Here is a 22923-nt window from a genome sequence, read left to right on the forward strand (position 1 = left end):
TGATCAACATAAAACAATCAACAATCAACAAGTTTTATGTTGTTATACTAATGCTTTTCAATGGCTTTCATCTATAATCTTAAATTGCAATTTAAAAAATCATAAACTAAATAATGAAAACATATTGAATACCCACTGAGAGTAATTTTTAAGATGCATGTTGTTAAAATGTTCCACATTTTCTGCACATTATAATCAATAAGACACATTGAATTACACTAGTTCATAATTGCTTGTCTCATTATGGAATTTATTACTGTTTGTCTTATCTGTGAATTGAGACGATTGAAATAAGGAGATTGATATGACTTATGAGTCAAAACCAAGGCTAGAGCAAAGATGTGGTTAAATGCTCTCTCCATTATCATATGCTAACAGTTATACCTAGTTCCTATTATATTAGGATGTGGGTTTTTTTACTCTGGTAAGCCAAGGTTTCTTTTTCAATGATTGTGGTTATTAATTGCTTTGGGGTAACATGGTAATGCATGCCACTGAAATTTTGCAACTAATATTTGTTCAGTTTACCCACTTCAAATGTTCAGGTTTGGAAACTTCCCTGTTGCAGATATAGGCATTCTGTGTGACTACATTAAAAAAAATGTGAATGAAAACAAGAACAAATTTCCACTGAAATGTTAGATAGCTATATACAAAAGCTACTTTGTGACTGAGATTAGAGCATTTTATAAAGCACCCACCATATTACCAGTCACAGTTTACCACTCTATTTTTTTCTCTCTTAGGAATATAATATAATTTCTATTGTTGTGGATTGTCAAAATAAATTATAGTTGAAAAATCCACATGTATGCCAATGAAAATTTCTCCAGACTTTTACATTCCCCTGGTTATAAATAAAAAATATGAAACTGTTCCCAGTAAGAAGCCACAATGAAGACTTTGTGTAGACACCAAAGTTAAAATAATGCCAATAGGCAGATGGAACCCAAGTCTGAATGTGAATATTCTGAGCCAGGCTTCTTGCTGTGGCTTTAATGTGGCCCAGTGGTACCCTGATTTCATGGTCCTTATTACCAAGATTTCAGTTATTTATGAATCGAATTCCTATGTAGTTACCTTGCTGTTATTGTAAAATGCCACCTGATATTTTGTGCTAAGTCAGTAAATGCCTTGCGACATCACAGTATTTATTATAGGCTTGTAATCTCTGTGCTTTTACCCATTTTTCTGACACCTTCCAAGTCTCTCCCTGTAAATCAGCTTTCCACAAAGTAGAGCTTCCTTTCTGCAATTGACACTGCTACTGCAAGTTTAACTACCAATTCACACTCCAGGAGAATGTCCATCCAAGGAAGAGATATGCTATCAGTTGTCTGACACTTTGGTAAGCTTAAAAATTACTCCTAGGATTTGGACTTCCTGCAGGTAATTCCAAGAGAAGCATGAAAAATATTGGTTGTTTAAAGCTTATGCTTAAAAATAAAGAGAAGCAATTAAACAGTCATTTGAACTGGAGAAAGAGAAGGGACTTAAAGAAGTCATGGAATAAATTTTGCATTTCAATGACTTTCAAACTCTTTTTGAACAATGTACTCAACAAGAAATACAATATACAATATGATTTAGTATATTCACACATACACTGTAATTGAAAACACAATTTTATAAAACATACTTATCCTTCTTATGCAGGAACTGTGAAAAAATTTTTAAGAGTTAATGTGATTCTCATACAACAAAAATGAATGCATGTTGAGGATTTCATTCAATGTATTAATTAATAAGGAAATAATAAGATGTTAAGATCAGCTAAAAGATTATTTGAGAGACTGGCTATTTATAGATAATTTAACAAAGATTGCTAGGTTAGATATAAAACTAGTTAAGTGCTACAGGATAATCAATCATAACTTTAAGGATTAGCTTTTCTGCTGGACAGATATTGTTTATGCATATCTACTAGTCAAAAATCTACTAGTTAAGATATAATTCCACTAAATCTGGGACCCTTCATCAATTTTACAGAGTTGAACAAATCACACTAATCCAAATAATTATTGAATGTGCCTATTAAATAATGATATATATGATGTGAAATGACATTCTGCCCAAATTTTTTACGCATGTCTTCTAAATTTGGTCAATATGTCTTAGTAGAATGAGCTCTACTGATTTATTGTATTCTTTAATCTTTAATTTTAGTTTTTTTAAATGGTGGTATAGTTCAGTAAATTGTTTTCATAAGCCTCTGATAGGTCATGACCCAGTTTAAATAATACTATTCTATTATACAAATAGGATGCCCCCAGACACTGCTAGACAGAGGCAAGTTTCTTTCTCTGTCTTATGAATAAAAAGCTAACAAGAAGAAAGAGGGAGGGAGAAAAAGGAGATGAGAGAGAGGCAAAGACACCTCAACAATCTCTCTTCAGGGTTATTAGTATACTGTGAGGTGATAAAACTTTTTATAAAATCACAATTATTTTCTCTCACAAAGCACAGATTTTGCTTCAATTTTACATTAAGCAATGTAATGTTTGCTTTCCTCCTGATTAGAGTTGAATTTGAACAACTTTGTAGGATTTTTACAACTATGGGAGGAGGTGAGTAGTTCTCTGACACCACCTCCTTTTACAGATGAGGAAGCTATGCCTATGAACTGAGATGCTGGCCCATCACCCTGCAATTTCCTCGGATGCCCCAGGAAATGACAATGGCATGAGGAAAACAGTCCCTGGACTCAGAAAGAGACCTTCAGACCAGACACTTGTCTTCCTGATCTGAGTTCCTTCATCTCTAAAAGGGGGAGAGAGCTACTCTGAGGATTAAAGAATTAATGCTTTGTAAAGCTGAAAGCACTTCAAACAAGGTAAAGTAGCTTTAATTATTACTGACACTTTTTCCAGTATGCCTTCCCCCACCCCTGGATACTTTCTATTTGCAGGGATCTATTTGCACATATTTAGAAGTAATTGAGATCATGTATAGAACATTCCATAGCTGAAGCTAGTTAATTTTGTGTCTTTTATGCACAGTTCCATATTAAAATATATAAAGATGTGATCATTATTATTGCTAATAGATCATCACTGTAAAATGCTCTAAAATTTGCAAGTCAAAGAGCATCATTCTGATAAAATGTACTATTATTATACGAGACTTTCCACCTGTGGACACCTCTAATTGTGCTTTCTATGCATAAAAAATGCAACTAGACAAATTGATAAATGGTCAATAGCCATTTCCCTGCTGATTACATAAAATTTCATTATAGTAGAACATTTAACAATTTAATTCTGAGCTCTCTCAGGAATATTCTACAAAGGATTTTGCTTAGGTCTTTTTTTAAGCTTAGATAAATGGTATATCAGACCTCTGACATTAGCAACATTAAGTCCATTAAGTCATAAGAGATGTGGTTGAATGTGACAGGTAAAAACAAAGGAAATAAACTCAACCAAAATATGACTGGACGTTTTCTTCTCTCCTTCTCATTCTTAAAAAGACAATAATTGTTGAAGGCCACTCCTAATCTGTAAGATTTAAGTTTTTAAATTTCCTATAAATATTAGAAAAAAATCTAGGCATATTTACACCTTTTGCAAAGTGCTTTAGATGGTTGTGGTAACCATTCTCCTCAGTTTTCTCTTTTTCAAAACTATCTTCCACCCCATATCTCTCTAATGTACTCTGGTTCTCTGATTACATTAGAGAGAGAGGGAAAAGACCTCATTTAGGCACTGATGTGTCTTTCATATTTATGGCTTCAACAAAGGGCAGGTGATCTCCTCCCTTTAAAAAAAATGGAAAAGCAGGACCTGGGACCATCACCTGGAGACCTCTGCAGGTGTCAGAGCAGAGCCAGGGTATGTGGCTCATTGAGTTCATCTGGAGAACCAATGAACTGGCAGTAGTTGAGCCTAGGATAGCATACCAGAGTGTGTTCATTCATAGCCTTGCTGTGTGAATTCAAAAGGCTTATGTGCCAGTATAATGCCAGGAATCTTCCTTTGGATTCTCACTGTATAACTTAAATGTGCACCACTTTGTATGACTATTTACTGCTGCTAAGATCTCAAGATCTTATTCTCTTCTTTTCTATGATTGCCTGGAAGAAGAGTGATCCCTTCATTTTTACCTGGAGACACTTGCTTCATTTACCTCCCACTCATTGTCTGACTCTCTGTACTGACTTCTCAGTTATTACTCATATTCCCGTTTACCCCATGCTCCTCAGCACACACCACACACTTTCCTATTCATGGAAGTGGAAGGCATTTGGTGTAGGAAAGGTCATAGGTTTCAAATCAGATCAATCTGGTCTTAAATTGGAGCTTATCAGTTGAATGACCTTAACAAGCTGACTCATTTTTTGGAGCCTCAGTATCCTGCTCTGTAAAACAGAGATGGAATTGCATGGGGTTGTAGTAGGAGAAAATGATATAGTGTTTGTGCAAAACATAGTTCAGTCCTGGGCACTTCTGTTATTAAAAAAGCAGAGTGGATGCAAGTAAAAGTATTTCAGAAAAAGTCATCCATGAGTTCAATAAATTCTGGGTACTAGGGACACAATGAACAGAACAGTCAAAGCTACTGTTCTTATGGAGCCTCTACTCCAGTGGGAAGTCAAAATATAATGTGGAAGTTAGTGGTAAGTACTATGAAGAAAAATAAAGTGGAGTAAGTAGAAAAGAGATAGATGAGAGGGCTGGGCAAGGAGCAGACTATTTATCATGAGAAGGGCTGGAAGGGCTTCTTCATATGGGGATATTTGAGCAGAGGCCTGAAGAGAGAATCATGTGGATAATCTGGAGGAAGAGTCCTTTACTTGTATTCTCAAGTGCCATGAAGGGAATAAGTAATCCCAGATAATACTTCTCCCACACTCTGTCTTCACAGGGCTCAGTCCCTTTTCAAGACTCTGAGAGAAGTGTTTCTTATTCCTAGCATTCCTAGATTCTACTCTTCCTTCCCTTTCTCTTCTCTCTATTACTTTCAAATTCAGTTGACATGATTGACTCTACTGAGCAATCCTACTTAGAGGTGGGGGAAAGGGAAGAGGTGAACAGGGCTAAAGTCAGTCATATAGTGGAAGACTGAGGATATTCATACATTTATAATTTTTGTCCTGCCTTCTGTATATGTAGTAGCCATCCAGTGACCTTTGTGTAAAATACTCCTTTATCCTCTGTTTTCTCCATCTCCAAATAGTGCAAATCTATCAATCTTTGAAGACCAAATTCAGATTTTTATCTTTTTATTGAAGCTTTCTTTGAATACTCCAGCTGGAAGTAACCTCACCCACCCCAAACTTCCATGGAGAATTATAATTTTATTATTTTTTATGATCTGTAGGATGGGCACTCCACTCTCAATGTTTTGAAACATGAAAAATACATGTGATCGAACTTAAGTAGTTGAATTTAGGTCTAATATTTCTATTAAATAGTATAATATATCTATTAGATTTAATTTAATCATTATGATATACAGCATCCCATACAATTACTATTGTACCATCACAGGATACAATTTTCTCATGCCCTTGGGCAGAGGTATACAACCAACCAGTGCAGGTTGTGGGAGATAATTTATCTTGGTAAGAAGTAACTCTAAAATATTTGAAAATATAGTAGCTTAATCTTCATTATGAAAATGAACTTCCAATTACTTGGTAACTACTTGTCATGTTCTATCAATGTTTGTGTGAGGAAATTTCTGAAAGATTAATTCATTTTTTGGGGGGTAACTCTCTCCTTGCTATTTAGGTTGCCCAGTAATTTAATAATTTGAGAGATGATGTTTCCCCCCCAGATATTTTCATGAATTCACTGCTTGGTAGCAATTCTGAAAACTACTGACTTAGAATTTAACCGAGGAACTTTTTAAGGGAAAGCTGAGATCCCACCACACTAAATTTGTGAACCCCCTCATCTCTAGTCTGGAGGTTTTAAATGGAATTTTTGTCCTACACTTCACATACACTATGTTTAAAGTTAGAATAGACCCCTGAAATCTGACCTTTTTCTTAATGCTTTAGAACTTGAATAATAGGAAGTCTGACTGATTTCATTTCAGTGGAATTTCCCATTGGAGGGCTGAGAGTTGTGGATCACATATTACATCATTTGATAAGAATGAGTCCACAGTAATCTGTGGGTCAAAGCAAGATGAATTTCCCTTTTATGTCAACTGGGTCTTCTATTAAAATCTGATGCATTTTTTTCTACAGGTCACTTCTTTATTTTTTCAAGAAGTTTAGAGAATTGCCTTTTGCAAAACACCAAAAACATAGGTTTAAATTTTACTTTCTTGATAACCAAAAAGATAATGTGCCATATATTTAAGGGAAAGAAAGTTATGCTTGGTAAGAAAATGGATATAAAATCTTGAAATTAAACTATAATTTAATTCTTTAGCAGATTAGCCAATAAATGCCTTTGTATTATCATAATTGATTCCATTTACAAATTAAAATTTTGGGACAGAACTCACTTGCTACTTTCTTCTTTTACTTGACATAGGGCAACTAAATTTCTATGTGTGTTCCAAGGGAAAAATAGAAAACTGTCTTTCTGTCATCATCTATCTCTGTCTTACCATAAATTTGTGATTTATTTGTGATTCTCTTTTAAGGGAAGGCAAAGCCTGAATGATCTTCCTTGTGTCTTGAAAATGTTGGACTCTTGTTTTTAACAGTTGATTCTGGTTTTTAACTTCTTGTGTTCTTCCAAACAAGACCCCATTTCCTGGTCTTTCTTCCCTTCCTCAGTCTTGACAGGAAGACATTAAAATACTAATGAAAAACTGCCTTTGTTCCTTAGCTCTCTTCATTTTATCTTAACAATTACTCAAAAGCTATCTGTTGAGTAATTTCCCCTTTTATGCAATACTGGCATAAGATAGTGGATCAGAGGTGGTGTTTTAAAGGGACAGTGTGAGACAGGTGAAACTGCTAAAAAACCAAGGTGCAGGAAAGCAGAGGGAAGAATGAGAAGATGCTGCTATGCCTCTAAGTGTTTAGAAAGTCTCAAGAACAACACCTAGCCAATCAGGGTGACTGGACTTCACTCTGTGAAGTCCATGAAGTTAGAACTTAACCTTCCCTTTGTTTTTGCTCTTTTATACTTATGTATGTGGCATAATACCTGGCCTGAGGACATAATGTAGATGCTTAAAAAGTGCTACTAATAAAATCACTATTCAACAAACAGCAATAACTTTCTCCAAATGCAAAATGGAATTAAGTGATTCCTCTTTTAGTCTCTGATACACATTAAAGTTCTCCAGAGCAGACATATTCCTATAAAATGTTGATATTAAAGCTACCTGGATAATTACTACATAATCAAATAGCAAATTTGCCCATTTATTCATTTTAATCTTGAGTGGCACAAGTAGCAGCTCACAATGTGCAATAAAGTATTTGGCAATGCAGACCCAGAAAGGTTTTTGAAACTTCTATTTTAGGAGCAAAAGTAAGAGCTCTAATCAGTGTGGCACCCTTTAAAATCATTCAATAGATGCCTGTGTATTTAGGGAGAAAAGAAATGAGGAAAATGAATAGATTTCCTAAGAGAGTTAGAGTGAACAGTGATTAAGTGTAGAACATAAAATTACCATTTATGATTAGTTCAGTTCAATTAATTCCATCTACCCATCCATCCCTTAATTCATTTATTCAATCAACCAGCATTTATTGAGTGCCCTATTTTGTGTCAGGCTCTGTGCAAAGCTCTGGGGATACAGGGATCAAAGACAACATCAAAGAATTCGTAGTCCTGTGGTAAAGAAAGAGATGTAATTTCAGTACCCAAGGACACTATGATTTTTTTTTGCTAGGGAGTAACAAAGATCTGGGGGCACATAGAACAGATGAGTGGGGTGCACTACCAATCTCAAATGATGTGAGAGCTACATGAAAGGTGAGAGGGGGAAGTGGTGTCAAGCAGTGACCAAAACACAGGCCCCCCAGAAATAAGGAATGCAACCTGTCCTAGGGGGCTTACAGAACTTATTTTTCTTAGTTTTAATGTACAATATTATATGCAGTCATCTTTGACAATATTTTAGCTCTGAGAGGTTTCAGTTAAGTTTCTGTTAATAAACACAGAGTATATAATGTCAGGTCTCCAGCTGCTTGTCTGTTCAAAAATTCCTGCCTTGGGTGCTACCATTCCCCCTGCCAAAAATAGCAGCACCATCACATTTTTTTGCTCAATGATGCATTTTAAAAAATCACCCAGAGGTACTGCAAGAAAATCCAACCAACTAATGTGAAATTTGGTGACTGTGACATGTTCATAATTTTTCTATACTATCTATGAAATGCTCTAATCCTATTTGTACCAAGAAAACTCTTGCATTCCTGTTTTAATTAAATCTCTCAAACCAAGCAGGTTTCTGCAGGATATAATCCATTCATTCAGGTGTGAAAGGCCAGAAACTATTTACATATTAACAACCCTGATAGCTGTGCCTGGGATAAAATAAATTTATTTCCAAGCTCTCTGGGTTCTGCAGATATTGCAATTAAAATTGTATATTAAAGTTTTCTCCTAAAAGACTCATTTAGGGGAGTTCTGTAAAATACTGGAAATATGAAAATATATTATAAGCTCTTGTCACAAAGGCCATGTTTTGATTTTGGTCCTCTTTGCTGCTCTGAAAGTACTGTGTGTCCCTAAAGCTCCTCATAAATTTTTAAGTAAAAATAAAATGATTAACAGAATTGGAATAAAGAAAAGAGACCCTTTCTTATCAAAGGACCTTCAAAGGAGAAAATAACTGAACTTGAGAAAATGTAGCCATTGGGAAAAGAATGTTCTGGATTATAAAGCTCTAGGTTCATTTTCTTAGACTAATCATGATGGTAATAATATTTGTTTGAAGTTCCAGCAATGTTCTGAGATGAAAGTGACCACAAGCATGCTAGCAATTCAACAAATGGCAGGTAGAGTAATTACAACACTGAGTTACCTTTTCAGTCACTGCTGCTGGTGAAATGACAAAATACTAAGGAAGGGAAGGGGTGAAGAAGTAGAATTCAGAAAGAAGATAAAACACATGATGGAGCTTTGTATATTTGAGGGGGCTATGGATGCCAGCTCTCAGAGGAAAAGTGGTACAGGAGAGTTCTGGGAATTTCTTTCAATGAAAAACATAACAGTATTAAAGGCACACTTTAAAGCATAAAGATAGCCACATTGATGAAACAAAAGATAAGAAAACCATAGGCATTCCCTATCTGTAAAGCATAGTCTGTTTTTAAGATCTGAAATGCAAAAAGCAATTATCTGCCAAATAGGAACAAGGGCAGATCAGCCAGGACAAGAGCAAGAGAACAGCAGAAGGTGGCAGGGTGGCCAGAAAGGCCAGGATAAGAAATGAGTTCCAATTAGAGCAGGTCACCAAGGAGAAGGAGAAAGTCTTTCATAACAGATTTGAAACAATATGAAAGGTGAAAGGGAATACAGCCTCCACAGTTAATAAGGAGAGGAGACAAATAACATGACATGGAGAAGCCTAAGGTTTTATATCTATATATTTTTAGATTATAGCCAAGAAAACAGCAGCTACAGAAAAAGACTGAATACAATCCACAAATTGAGACAGAGATAGTCATTAAAGGAAAGATCAAGCAATTGAAATTTTACTCTAGCTGCAACAGAAACATCAGCAGGAATAATGAGTAAAATGTGCAAGGATATTCTTTCTGAAGTTTCTACCTTTCTGTGATTCTATATGTTACTATGTATGGAGCTTTGGAAAATTCCACAAATCTGAGTTTTTAGAGACATTTTGGGAATAATTTTTAACAAAATTTCCATACTTAGAAAGGAACTGGGACACTTGTTCCCAATTCAAGTTAGCATGTATTCATCAGTAACTAACTCTGGTTTGTCAATGGGAAATTAAGTAAACTAATTCAATCTCTTAGAAAATTACTAAACTTTAAGGTAAATAGGACATGTGTATGAGTGTGTGTTCATATTTTCTTTATATTATCATTTAATACAATACAAAGGATTTTAATAGTGAGCCATGTGCTCTTGGTGACCTTCTGAAAGTGACTTAACCTTTTATATATATTTCCACATCAACCAAATGGGAATGATAATAGTACTTACTTCAAAGGACTATTGTGAGGATTTATACAGTAAAGAATTAAACCTTGCCCAATGGAAGGACAGCCTTTGCTCTTGGCTACTGGAAATTGAGCTCTAGGCCCTTAGTATGTCATGGCCGAGAAGTGTCATTGTTTGCATGAGGACCTTGGGTCATGTGGATAGTCTAACAATATGATTTTGAGGGAAAGCAGGTCCTACCAGATAGTATTTAGGGAGGTCCTGAATATGCCAGAAAGACCACAATGTGATTTAAAGTAAGAGCTTTGGGTCAGAGGGCTTGACCTCCTGAGATCTGGAGACAAATATCAGCCTCTTGGTCAAACGATCACACCTATGTAAAGGGGCTCCAATAAAATATACCAGACACTTTATATAATAGAGAACAAGGCTCAGATGAGCTGCCCTAGGCAGCAGTGCTCTGTGAGTTATTGTCACGTATCAGTCCAGGAAAGAAATGCACCATAACTCTATGGAGAGAGGTCAACAGAAGCTCCACATTTGGTGCTGTTCCTGGACTCCACGCAAAGCACTTCTTTCCTTGGCTGATTTTAGTTTGTATCCTTTCCCTGTAATAAACCATAATTGTGAGTATATTAGCTTTCAGTGAATTCCATCAGTTCTTTTCTAGAAAATTGTAGAAACTAAGGGTGGTGTTGGGTATCCCCAAACTAGCAATTGGAGTCGGAAGTGAGAGTGGTCTCATGGGCACTCTATTCCCTCTGCCCTAAAACTCTCACCATTTACATCACTTAGAACAGTGCCTAATCCATATGTTCCAGTTTGCTAGCTGCCGGAATGCAATATACCAGAAATGGAATGGCTTTTAAAAGGGGTGATTTAATGAGTTGTTAGTTTACAGTTCTAAGGCCAAGAAAATATCCCAATTACAACAAGTCTATAGTAATGTCCAATCAAAGGCATCCAGGGAAAGATACCTCAGTTCAAGAAGGCCGATGAAGTTCAGGGTTTCTCTCTCAAGTGAGATGGCTCATGGCAAACAGTCAGGGCTTCTCTCTCAGCTGGAAGGGCACATGGCAAATACAGCATCATCTGCTAGCTTTCTCTCCTGGCTTCCTGTTTCATGAAGCTCCCCGGGAGGCGTTTTCCTTCTTCATCTCTAAAGGTCACTGGCTGGTGGACTCTCTGCTTCGTGGTGCTGCAGCATTCTCTGCCCTCTCTGAGTCTCTCATTCTCCAAAATGTTTCCTCTTTTATAGAACTCCAGAAACTAATCAAGATCCACTCAAATGGGTGGAGACATGTCATCCCCTAATCCAGTTTAACAACCATTCTTAACTAAATCACATCAACAAGGGAGATGATCTCATTACAGTTTCAAACATACAGTATTGAATAGAGATTATTCTACCTTTACAAAATGGGATTTATATTAAAACATGGCTTTTGTAGGAGGCATATATCCTTCCAAACCAGCACACCATAGTAAGCACTCAATAAGCATTAGATATAGTATTCTCCTAGGTAAGTTTCATATTTTTCTAATCGTGTTCAGTTATTGGAAACTTAATCTAATCTTTCCTAAAATTCTAATCTTATCTCCACTCTTCTCCCTCATTCATGTTTTCTTAAATGTAATTTTATTGAGATATATTCACATATCATATAATCATCCAAAGTGTATAATCAGTGGTTCACAGTATTATCATATAGTTGTGCTTTTGTTTCAGTTTGCAAACTTCCAGAATGCAATATACCAGAAACAGAAAGTTTTTAAAAAGGGAAATATATTAAGTTGCAAGTTTACAGCTCTAAGACCATGAAAATGTCCCAGTTAAGGCAAGGCTATTAAAATGTCCAAATTAAGGCATCTGGGGAAAGATACCTTGGTTTAAGAAGACCGATGATGTTTGAGATTTCTCAGCTGGAAAGGCACATGGAGACATCTGCTAGTTTTCTCTTCAGGCTTCTTCAATGACTTTACCAGGGTTCTTTCTGTTCTGTTGGCTTTGGTTCTGGTGGTTCTAAAGCTTTTTCTGAAATGGTTCCTTCTTAAAAGGCTCCAATAAGTAACCTCACCTTGATTGGGTGGGTCACATCTCCATGGAAACAATAAAAAATATCCCATCCAGCTATATTGAATGAGGATTAAAGGACATGGCTTTTCTAGGGTACATAATAACTTCAAACTGGCACAGCCTTCATCACCAAAATAATTTTTGAACATTTTCTTTACTCCAAAAAATATGTATAAGAATAAACATGAAAACAAAAATGAAAAAGAACACCCAGATAATCCCATGTCTCTCCCCCCCATTATTTATTTATTTTGTGTCCTTATTTTTTCACTCATCTGTCCATATACTAGATAAAGGGAGTGTCAGTCACAGGATTTAACCATTACACAGTCATACTGTAAATGCTACTATATACTGATACATTGTCTTCAAGAATCAAGGCTACTGGAACACAGTTCAACAGTTTCAGGTATTTCCTTCTAGCTATTCTAGTCCACTAAAACTGAAAATGTTCTCTCTATAATGCATAAGAGTAACTTCTAGAATGACTTCTCAACTCTATTTGAAATCTCTCAGTCACTGAAACTTTATATTGTTTCATTTCTCTTTCTCCTTTTGATCAAGAAGTCTTGCTCACTCCCCTGATACCAGGCCAGGCTTGTCCTGGGGAGTCATGTCCCACATTTCAGGGAGATTTACACCCCTGGCAGACATGTCCCATGTACCAGGGAGGCAAAGAGTTTACCTGCTGAGTTGACTTCGAGAGTAAGGCCAAATCTGAGCAAAAATGGTGCTTTGTACATGGATTCTGGGAAAAAATTTGAGGAGCTTGATAGCCTAGATCACTTTGAAGAGACTGTTGGTGGAAATATGGACTCTAAAGATACCTCCCTTGAGGGTTTGGACAGAAATAAGGAAATAAGGACTGTGTCATTGCAGATTGGAAAGAAGGTGACCATTGTTTTAAGATGGCAGGGAATATGACAAAATTTAGCCCTGGTGCTGAATGAAGGTTAGAATTTGAATACAATCACCTGGGATACTTGGCTGAGGAAATTTCCAGTCTAAATATAGTGGAAACAGTTCAGTTTCTCCTTGCAGCATATAGTAAAATGTGACAAGAAAGGAACATGCTGAGGACTGAATTCTGGGTGCAAAGAAACCAGAAATTGATGGTTTGGAAATTTCTGGGCTTCAAGAAAGTGAGACATCAAAGAATAGTGCCTCATGTGAGGATTTAACCAAGTATGGAACCAGTCAGCCATTACAGGACAAGTGGGCATTGGATATGGATTTATCAGAAATGATTAGTGGATCATCCTAATTTCTGATGGCTTTGATCCCTTTATACTACTTGTGCTGGTTTGAAAGGAAGTATGCCCCCCCCTAAGAAAAGCCATGTTTTAATATAAATCCCATTTCATAAAGGTAGAATAATCCCTATTCAATACTGTATATTTGAAACTGTAATGAGATCATCTCCCTGGTTGATGTGATTTAGTCAAGAATGGTTGTTAAACTGGATTAGATGACATGTCTCCATCCATTTGGGTGGGTCTTGATTAGTTTCTGAAGTCCTATAAAAGAAGAAATATTTTGGAGAATGAGAGATTCAGAGAGAGCAACACTATGAAGCAAAGAGTCCAGCAGCCAGCAACCTTTGGAGATGAAGAAAGAAAATGCCTCCCCAGGAGCTTCATGAAACCAGAAGCCAGGAGAGTAAGCTAGCAGATGATGCCGTGTTTGTCATGTGTCCTTCCAGATGAAAGAGAAGCCCTGACTGTGTTCACTATGTGCCTTCTCATTTGAGAGAGAAACCCTGAACTTCTTCGGTCTTCTTGAACCAAGGTATCTTTCCCTGGATGTCTTTGATTGGACATTTCTTTAGACTTGTTTTAATTGGGACATTTTCTCAGCCTTAGAACTATAAATTAGCAACTTATTAAATTCCCCTTTTTAAAAGCCATTCCATTTCTGGTATATTGCATTCTGGCAGCTAGCAAACCAGAACACTACTTGTCAAGTCATCAATTTTTTTGTGAGACCTGTATAAATGGAACCACTTCAAGTCTGAACTTGAAGGAACAGAAAATGGACAAATAGAAGGAAGAAAAAGCTCAGAGGCAGAGCCATGGAAGCTAAGGCCTGAAGTCAAGAAACATTGGGCCAGGAAAGTGGATCTGCCTGTGTGTGTGTGTGTGTGGAGCAGGTGATTTTGCCCTGGAGCCAGAGGGTAGGGCTTCTGCCTCGATATTCATTAAGAGTTCTGGTAACAAAACTCCAGAGATAGTGGATCACATTCCCCAGGGATTGGGGGGAGCCAGGCTTCCACCCCATTGTTCTGAAGTTATTGAGCATGTGCCTGGGAGATGGCAGACAATCTAGATGCCACCCAGATGCTTGAAGAGGATGGGTCCAAGAAAAAGGTGGTCTCCCTAATGTTTCACAACATCACATCCAAACACCTCAGTGTTTGGAGAGAGCAGGGCCACTCTGTAGGCCCTTGAAAGGGAGGGACTGCTGTTTTCTAAAGCCCTGAAGATGAATAACAAACAGACTTTGAAATCTGATGGAGTTTGACCTGCAGGTTTTCAGAATTGTTTAGGTTCAGTTACTGCTGTTTTCCTTCCAATTTATTTCTATGGCAATGGGATTATTTATCCTATGACAACGATTCCTTTGCTGTACATTGGAAGCAGATAGCTTGCTCTAAGTTCACAGGACCATAGCCAGAGAAGAATTTTTCCTTAAGACACACCATGCCTATAACTGACTTTGATAAAATTTTGTATTATTTTTGAGTTGGTATTTCATTGTGTTGTTACTGAAATGATTTCAGACTTTTGTGATATTGTGATTAAATTAGTGTATTTTGGTTATGGAAAGATTCAGGGCATTGTATGCAGGACAGGTGAGCATTGTTAGGTGAAACAGCAGTCCCACCCTTTCAAGGGCCTACAGAGTGGCCCTGCTCTCTCCAAACACTGAGGTGTTTGGATGTGATGTTGTGAAACATTATGGAGACCACATTTTTCTTGGACCCATCCTCTTCAAGCATCTGGGTGGCATCTAGATTGTCTGCCATCTCCCAGGCACATGCTCAATAACTTTCTCTAATCAGTTATTGTTTTCTGATTAGAGATTGTGAAAAATATGTCTAATTAGTTTAAGGAGATGTGTATAGTTGCCAAGTTAACAAAGGGTAGACATGTGACAGTTAGGTTTAGGTGTCAACTTGGCCCAGTGATGGTACCCAGTTGTTCTGTTCCTGTGGACTTAAATCATCAGCATGTGAAAGTCATCTATGGCTGATTGCATTTGTGGTAGACTAAGGGGACTTTACAATGAGTCAGGCTTAAACGGAGAAGTCAGAAGAGAGAGGAGCTCAGCTCAGTCTAGCACAATGCAGCTCAGAGTTCAGAGTCAGCTCAGACCCAGACTTTTGGAGACACAGAAAGGCACCACCTCCAGGAAAGCTGTGTGTACTCAGAGGCCAGGAGAAAAGCCAGCAGACTTCTCCTTGTGTACCTTCCTAAATTAGTAAATTTGTAACTAAATAAATCCCCATTATAAAAGCTGATCTATCTCAGGTGTGTTACATTCCATCAGTGTTAGGAAATTTAAACAATGCAAAAGAAGTTCAGCATCTCAGCATTTAGAAATAACCATCACAACTCCAGAATAGATGTGACTGCTGTAAGAGCTTACAATATAGGAAACTTTACCATAATTTTTCCCCTGGTAATCTATGCTCCCAGATTCAATTCACAGAGTTTGCACAGTATAATTAATCCATATAAGTAAGATATTATAATATTTGTCTTTTAATTTCTGACTTATCTCATTCTACATACTGTCCTCGAGGTCCATTCAGGTAGTTGCGTGTCTCACAACTTCATTCCTTCTTGCAGCTGCTCAATATTCCATTGTATGTATAGATCACAGTTTGCCCTTCAAATCATTTGTTGATGCACCCTTAGGCCACCTTCATCCACTGAAAATTGTGAATACTGCCACCATAAACACCAGTGTGCAAATGTCCATTGATGTTCCTGCTTTCAGTTCTTCCAAATATATACCTGATAAAAGGGTTGCAAGATCATATAGCAATCCTATACTTAATGGAACCATCACATTGTTCTCCAGATGGGCTGCACCATTCTACATCAATACCAACAGTGAATAGAGAACAGCACATCACTTTCTCCACATTTTCTACAGCACATGTATCTTTCTGTTTATTTTTTAAGTAGTTGTATTCACACACCATACCATTCATCCTAAGTAAATAGTCCATAGTTCCCAATATAATCACATAGTTATGTATTCATCACCACTGTCTATATGAGTACATTTCCATTTCTTATGCAAAGAAATAGGAAGGAAAAATGAAGAATAAAAACCAATACAACAAATATTAATATTAATAATAAAATAAAAAGTAAAAACAAGAACCCCTTACCTCCCTTATATCCCCCTCTTATTGGCATTTAGTTTTGGTATATTGCCTTTGTTATGTTTACTGGGATCATATTACAATATTACTGTTAACTATAGTTTCTACTTTGTATTAATTGTATTTTTTCCATATACCATCCCATTTTCAACACCTTGCAATGTTGACATTCATTTGTTCTCCCTCATTTAAAAGCCTTCTTATATTTGTACATTTAATCACCATTATTGACAACTCTAGGTTGCTAAATTATGCTGTCCCAGTCTTTCTATTCTCTATCTCTGGTGTTGTACATGCCCCTAGCCTTCCTTTTTCAGCCATACTCATGCTCATTTTTCTTCAGTGTACTTACAATATTGTGTTGCCAGCAGATAGTATTGTTCTATCCATTTCTAGATCTATAAATCAATCCTGTTGAACATTCTGTACTCCTTCAGCATCAAATGACCAATTTCTATCCTTTTTCTATCTCTTGAAAACCTATGTTCTCAATTTTAACTCTCAAAGTTTGCTCATAATGTAAGTTCATATTAGTGAGACCATACAGTATTTGTCTATTTGTTTCTAGATAATTTCACTCAATGTCCTCAGGGACATTCTCTCTTACTGCTGTGTAATATTCCATTGTAGGTATATACCAGTTTGTTTACCCACTCTTCCATTGATGGACATTGGGCCTGTTTCCATCCCTTGGCAATCATGTATAATGTCACTATAAATATCAGTATGCAAATGTTCATTCATGTCCCTGCTTTCAGTTCCTCTGAATATATGCCTTGTAATGGGATTGATGGATCATATGGCAACTCTATACTTAGCTTCCCCAGAAACCACCCAAACTGCCATACAGAGTGGTTATGTCATTCTTTATTCTCACTAGTAGTAAATAAGTGTGCTTCTTTCCCCACATCCTCTCCAGCACTGGTAATTTTCTGTTTTATTTTTAATTTTTTCTGAAATGGCTATTCTAGTAATTGTGAGATGATATATTATTGTGGTTTTGATTTGGTTTTTCTCTAGTAGTCAGTGAAGTTGAGCATCTTTTTATATGTTTTTTTAAGTAGGCTTGACCTAACCTTTGTGGGGTTAAGTGTCATATGAACAAGCCCCAAGATTGAGAGCTCAGCCTATAGCTTTGGTTGCCCACACTGCTTGTGAGAATATCAAGAATTTAAGTTGGGGAAGTTGAAATTTCCCCCTTTCTCACCATTCCCCAAAGGGGACTTTGCAAATACTTTTTTATTCACTGTTCAAATCACTCTGGGACTTATCAGGCTGTCACTCTGGACAAACCCACAAAATTTCATATCCTATTCAAGGTTCCGTGTACTTACGGTGTTCAATTAGGCTGTCTACATAAGTTAGGTTAGGAAATGCACTAGTCAAAATATAAATTTTGTGCCAAATAAACAGTTTTTGCTTTAGACTCACACAAAGGGTAAAATTTTAAAATATTAATTGCCATCTATTTTCAGCACCCTGCAGTAATGACATTCCTCTGTTCTTTCTCATGCAAAAACATTTTTAAAATTTGTACATTTAGTCACTATCATTATACACTCTAGGCATTCCTAGATTATACCATCTCAATCTTTATCATCTATCTTTCTTTCTGATTTGATTTGTGCCCCCAGCCCTCCTCCCTCTATCATTCTCCAAGTCAGCTTCATTCAGTGTTTTAACATAATTGTATTACTGTTAGTAGTATTGTGTTGTCTATTTCTGAGTTTCTACATTCAGTCCTGTTGCACAATTGTGTCCCTTCAGCTCCAATTACCCATTATCTTACCCTACTTCTACTTCCTGATGGTCTCTGTTACCAATGAAATTCTCCAAGTTTATTCACTAATGTCAATTCATATCAGTGAGACTACACAGTATTTGTCCTTTTGTTTCTGGCTAATCTCACTCAGCATAATGTCCTCAAGGTCCATCCATGTTGTTACATACTTCATAAGTTTATTCTGTCTTACAGCTGCATACTATTCCATTGTATGTATATACCACAGTTTGTTTAGTCACTCATCTGTTGATGGACATTTTGGCTGTTTCCATCTCTGTGCAATTGTAAATAACGCTGCTATAAACATTGGTGTGCAAATGTCTGTTTGTGTCCTTGCCCTCATGTCCTCTGAGTAGATACCTAGCAATGGTATTACTGGGTCATATGGCAATTCTATATTTAGCTTTTTGAGGAACTACCAAACTGCCTTCCACAGCAGTTGTACCATTTGACATTCCCACCAACAATGGATAAGTGTGCCTTTTTCTCCACATCCTCTCCAGCATTTGTCATTTTCTGTTTTATTGATAATGGCCATTCTGGTGGGTGTGAAATGATATCTTATTGTGGTTTTGATTTGCATTTCCCTAATAGTCAGGGAAGTTGAGCGTCTCTTCATGTGCCTTTTAGCCATTTGTATTTCCTCTTCTGAGATGTGTCTGTTTAAGTCTTTTGCCCATTTTGTAGTTGGATTGGCTGTCTTTTTGTTGTTGGGTTGAACAATCTCTTTATAAATTCTGGATACTAGACCTTTACCTGATATATCGTTTCCAAACATTGTCTCCCATTGTGCAGGCTGTCTTTTTACTTTCTTGACAAAATTCTTGATGTGCAAAAGTGTTTAATTTTGAGGAGTTCCCATTCATTTATATCTTTCTTCAATGTTCTTGTTTTGGGTGTAAGGTCTAGGAAACCACCTCCTAGTATAAGATTTATAAGATGTTTCCCTACATTTTATTCTAACAGTTTTATGGTCTTAGATCTAGTGTTTAGGTCTTTTATGCATGTTTTTATATATGTTTTTTATATGTTTTTGAGCCATTTGTATTCTTCAAAAAAGTATCTTTTTTTGTCTTTTGCCTATTTTTAATTGGGTTTTCTAGTTTCTCTATTGTTGAGTTTTAGGATCTCTTTATTTTGGATAGTAAACTCTTATCTAATATGTGGTTTCCAAATTGAAAAAAAAGTGTTCAGTTTTGAGGCGATTCCATTTATTTGTTTCTTTCATTACTCATGCTTTGGATGTAAGGTCTAGACTACAACCTCATATCACAAGATCTTTAAGTTGTTTCCCTATATTTTATTCTAAAAGTTTTATGTTCTTATCTCTAAGGTTTAGGTCTTTGATCCATTTTGAGTTTATTTTTGTGTAAGTTGTCAGATGGAGCCCTCTTTCATTCTTTTGGCTATGAACATCCAGTACCCTAAACACCACTTATTGAAGATGCTGTTCTGACCCAGTTGAAGTAGCTTGGCTGCTTATCAAAGATCAATTATCCAATTGAAGATGAACAAAATTGAAATGGGTTGTATAGACCTATGTGTCCCATTGACTCACACTAGAAATATGAATGAGTTCTCATAAGATATGAGTCTTGTATAAAGAGTGTTTAAATCCAGGGTACAGGGATGAAACTGCTATTGCATGCTATGAGCTATATTCAGAAGGAAATCACCAACACTACCACAGCAATAGCAGAGGTAAATAATCGGATGAGGGTCAAGAGTCCCTACACATTTCAAAGCATGCGGTTTGGCCCAACCGCTAAACTATCGGGGACCCTCTACTCCTCAGCTTCTCACTGCTTGCTAGACGACACTGCTGCACGCAGAAAAGGGGCTCGAGCCGGGGGTCTGGGTCCAAGGGGCGCACGCAGGAGACCTCGCTGCAGGTCTAAAGGACTGGAGGCTGAGCCAATTAAGGCATAAAGCGAGGTAGCTTTATTGTTGGTAGACGCTTATGCCAGGGCTGCCAGTAGCTAAAGACCACGAGGCTCGGCGAGCCCTGGATTATATACAGTTTGAGGAGAGGCGGAGTTAGGGCGTGGCCTCCAGGGGAGGGTAGCCAATCACACAGGGAGAACGAATGAGTGACTGTGGCACCATAGAGATGCTGTTCCTGAGTGTACCCGTAGCAGAGGATGTTGGGTAGGTGGAGGACTAAGGAGAAGACCAATAGGGTTAGAGAGACAAGGCTGCATCATCACTAGTCGCCAGTGAGGCCTGTAATTCAGAGGTCTAGAAGAACCGGACGTGCCAAAATGGCGAGGGAGGGAGAGAAAGAGACTAAGCTACCAGGCCAAGAATAAAATTATGCCACAAAAGCACAGCACCACAATTAGTCGTAGAACATATTTCAGAGTTTGACATGGGTTACAATTCCACAATTTTAGGTTTTTACTTCTATTTTCTCTAAAATACTGGAGACTAAAAGAGATATTTAATGAGTAGGCATTCATATTCATTTGTTAAATCCTATTTTTCTGTATAACACTACTATCACCTTTGATCTTTCCATCCCTCTCTTTAGAGGTATTTGGGCTATGGCAATTCTAAATTTTTCTTATTAGAAGGGTCTGTCACTAATGTGGGGTAGGGAGATGGAACTATCTGATGTTCTGAAGAGGCTGGGCTAGTTTTAGTACTTATCTGGACCAGGGACGCATCTGGAGGCTGTATGTTGCTGGAAAGTCACTCTAGTGCCTGGAACCCATGTGGAATCTTATGTATTTGCCCTAAGTGTTCTTTCAGATTAGGTGGAATGGTCCTGGTTGGGGGTTGGCCAGTTATGATAGGAAGAAGATCTACCAGAAGCTTGCATAAGAGCAGCTGCAGACTAGCCTCTTGACTCTATTTGAACACTCTCTGCCACTGATCCTTTATCAATTACTCTTCTTTAACCCCTTTTTGGTCAGGATGGAATTGTTGATACCATGGTGCCAGTTCTGGATTCATCCCTGGGAGTCATCTCCCACATCATCAGGAAGATTTTCACCCCTGGATGCCATGTCCCATGTAGGGGGAAGGGCAATAATTTCACTTGCAGATTTGGGCTTAAAGAGACTGAGGCCACATCTGAACAAAAAAAAGAGGTCCTCCAGAAGTAACTCTTAGGGATACCTATAGGTAGTCTGAGTTTCTCTGCTACCTACATAAGCTTCATAAGACTAAGCCTCATAATGTAGGGCATGGCCTGTTGATTTGGGTGGTGTCCCTAAAGTGTGACACAGTTTCAGGGGATTTCCTGATGGTAAGGTTTAATAGGTCCTTATTCTTTCTCCTCTCCATCAGGGAACTTTGCCAATACTTTTTGATTATCTGTTTAATATATCCTAGGATATATCCAGGCATCACAATAATCTATACAAGATTAAAGGACCTCTTTCTTATACTCTGCTCCCTGCGTTTCAAGTTGTTCAAATGAGCTATACAGATAAGTTGAATTAGATTATGCACTACAGAAAATTTTAGTTCCAGACCAAATAAACCTTTCTCCCAATGGTCTCAAAGAGTATGTGTGGTTCTAAAATATGGACACTGTCTTCCTTATCCCTATATTCTGAATTACTTTAACCCCAATCTGTTCCACTTCATTTTTGTCTTAAATATCTGGTTATATATATAAAACAGTCTCTCAAAATCCAGAAATAATAAAAACCACTCCAGACTTAATGTATCTGCTCTAGAAGCTTACAATCTAGGCCCAGTTTTCTTATAAGCATTTTCTAAAGGTGGCCATACCATTGTTGTTCTTTTGTTTCTCTCCTATTTTGTCTCACCAAATGTCCCACGTGTGCATTCACATTGTTGCATGACTAATGACTCTTTCTTGTTGTAGCGGCACAACCTAATTCACCATCATTCATCAATCTAATTCTCCCATCAGTGCATCCTTCAGCCACCTGCATTCATTAGGTATCATGTATAGGGGCCAAAGTCCACAGTCCATCAACATTCTCAATTTTACATAATTTCATTGATAATTTCTCTACCCAAGAGAAAGCAAACCAATAAACACACCCTCACCAAATAGGAAATCTAAACCTCCTCTTAGCACTTGCCCCTCCCCCCATCATTTACCTCTGCTGTTGCTGTCGTGGTGCTATAGGTTTCCTTTTGAGCAAAGCTCATAGCATGTAATAGCCATTTTCCCCCTGTACCCTGGACATAAACACTCTTTGTACAAGAATCATATCTTTGAGGTAATTCTTTGAGAACTAATCTATATTTCTAGCATTAATCTGTAGGACTTTTAGGTCTATACAGCCCCTTTCAATCTTGTTCATGTTCAATATGGTAATATTACTTATAGACCCACTAGAAAACCACTTTTGCTCCTATCCCATTACATTGGAGTTCAACCTTATTGCTAACAGTTCACTCATCTCTAGCTTCTATGTATCTTTAAGTCCCCTATATTCTGTGTTATAAACCTCTAATTATCATACTGTATGTAGAATCATACAGAATCTATCCTTTTGTCCCTGGCTAATTTCATTCAGCATTATTTCCTCAAGGCTCATCTATCTTGTCATGTGCTTCAGGATGCCATTTTGTCTTACTCTTGCACAATAGTCCATCATATCTATGTACCACCTTTTGTTGATCCACTCAT

The 22923-nt window shown here is 37.2% G+C and overlaps 1 long non-coding RNA gene across 2 annotated transcripts in view; it reads left to right on the plus strand.

The window, feature by feature from the left end:
- The window catches only part of LOC143681189 (uncharacterized), a 218187-nt gene that overhangs the window by 153468 nt on the left and 41796 nt on the right, over nt 1–22923 (plus strand). The window lies entirely within an intron of this gene.

The sequence above is a fragment of the Tamandua tetradactyla genome, chromosome 4, assembly GCF_023851605.1.
Source record: "Tamandua tetradactyla isolate mTamTet1 chromosome 4, mTamTet1.pri, whole genome shotgun sequence".
NCBI lineage: Eukaryota > Metazoa > Chordata > Mammalia > Pilosa > Myrmecophagidae > Tamandua > Tamandua tetradactyla.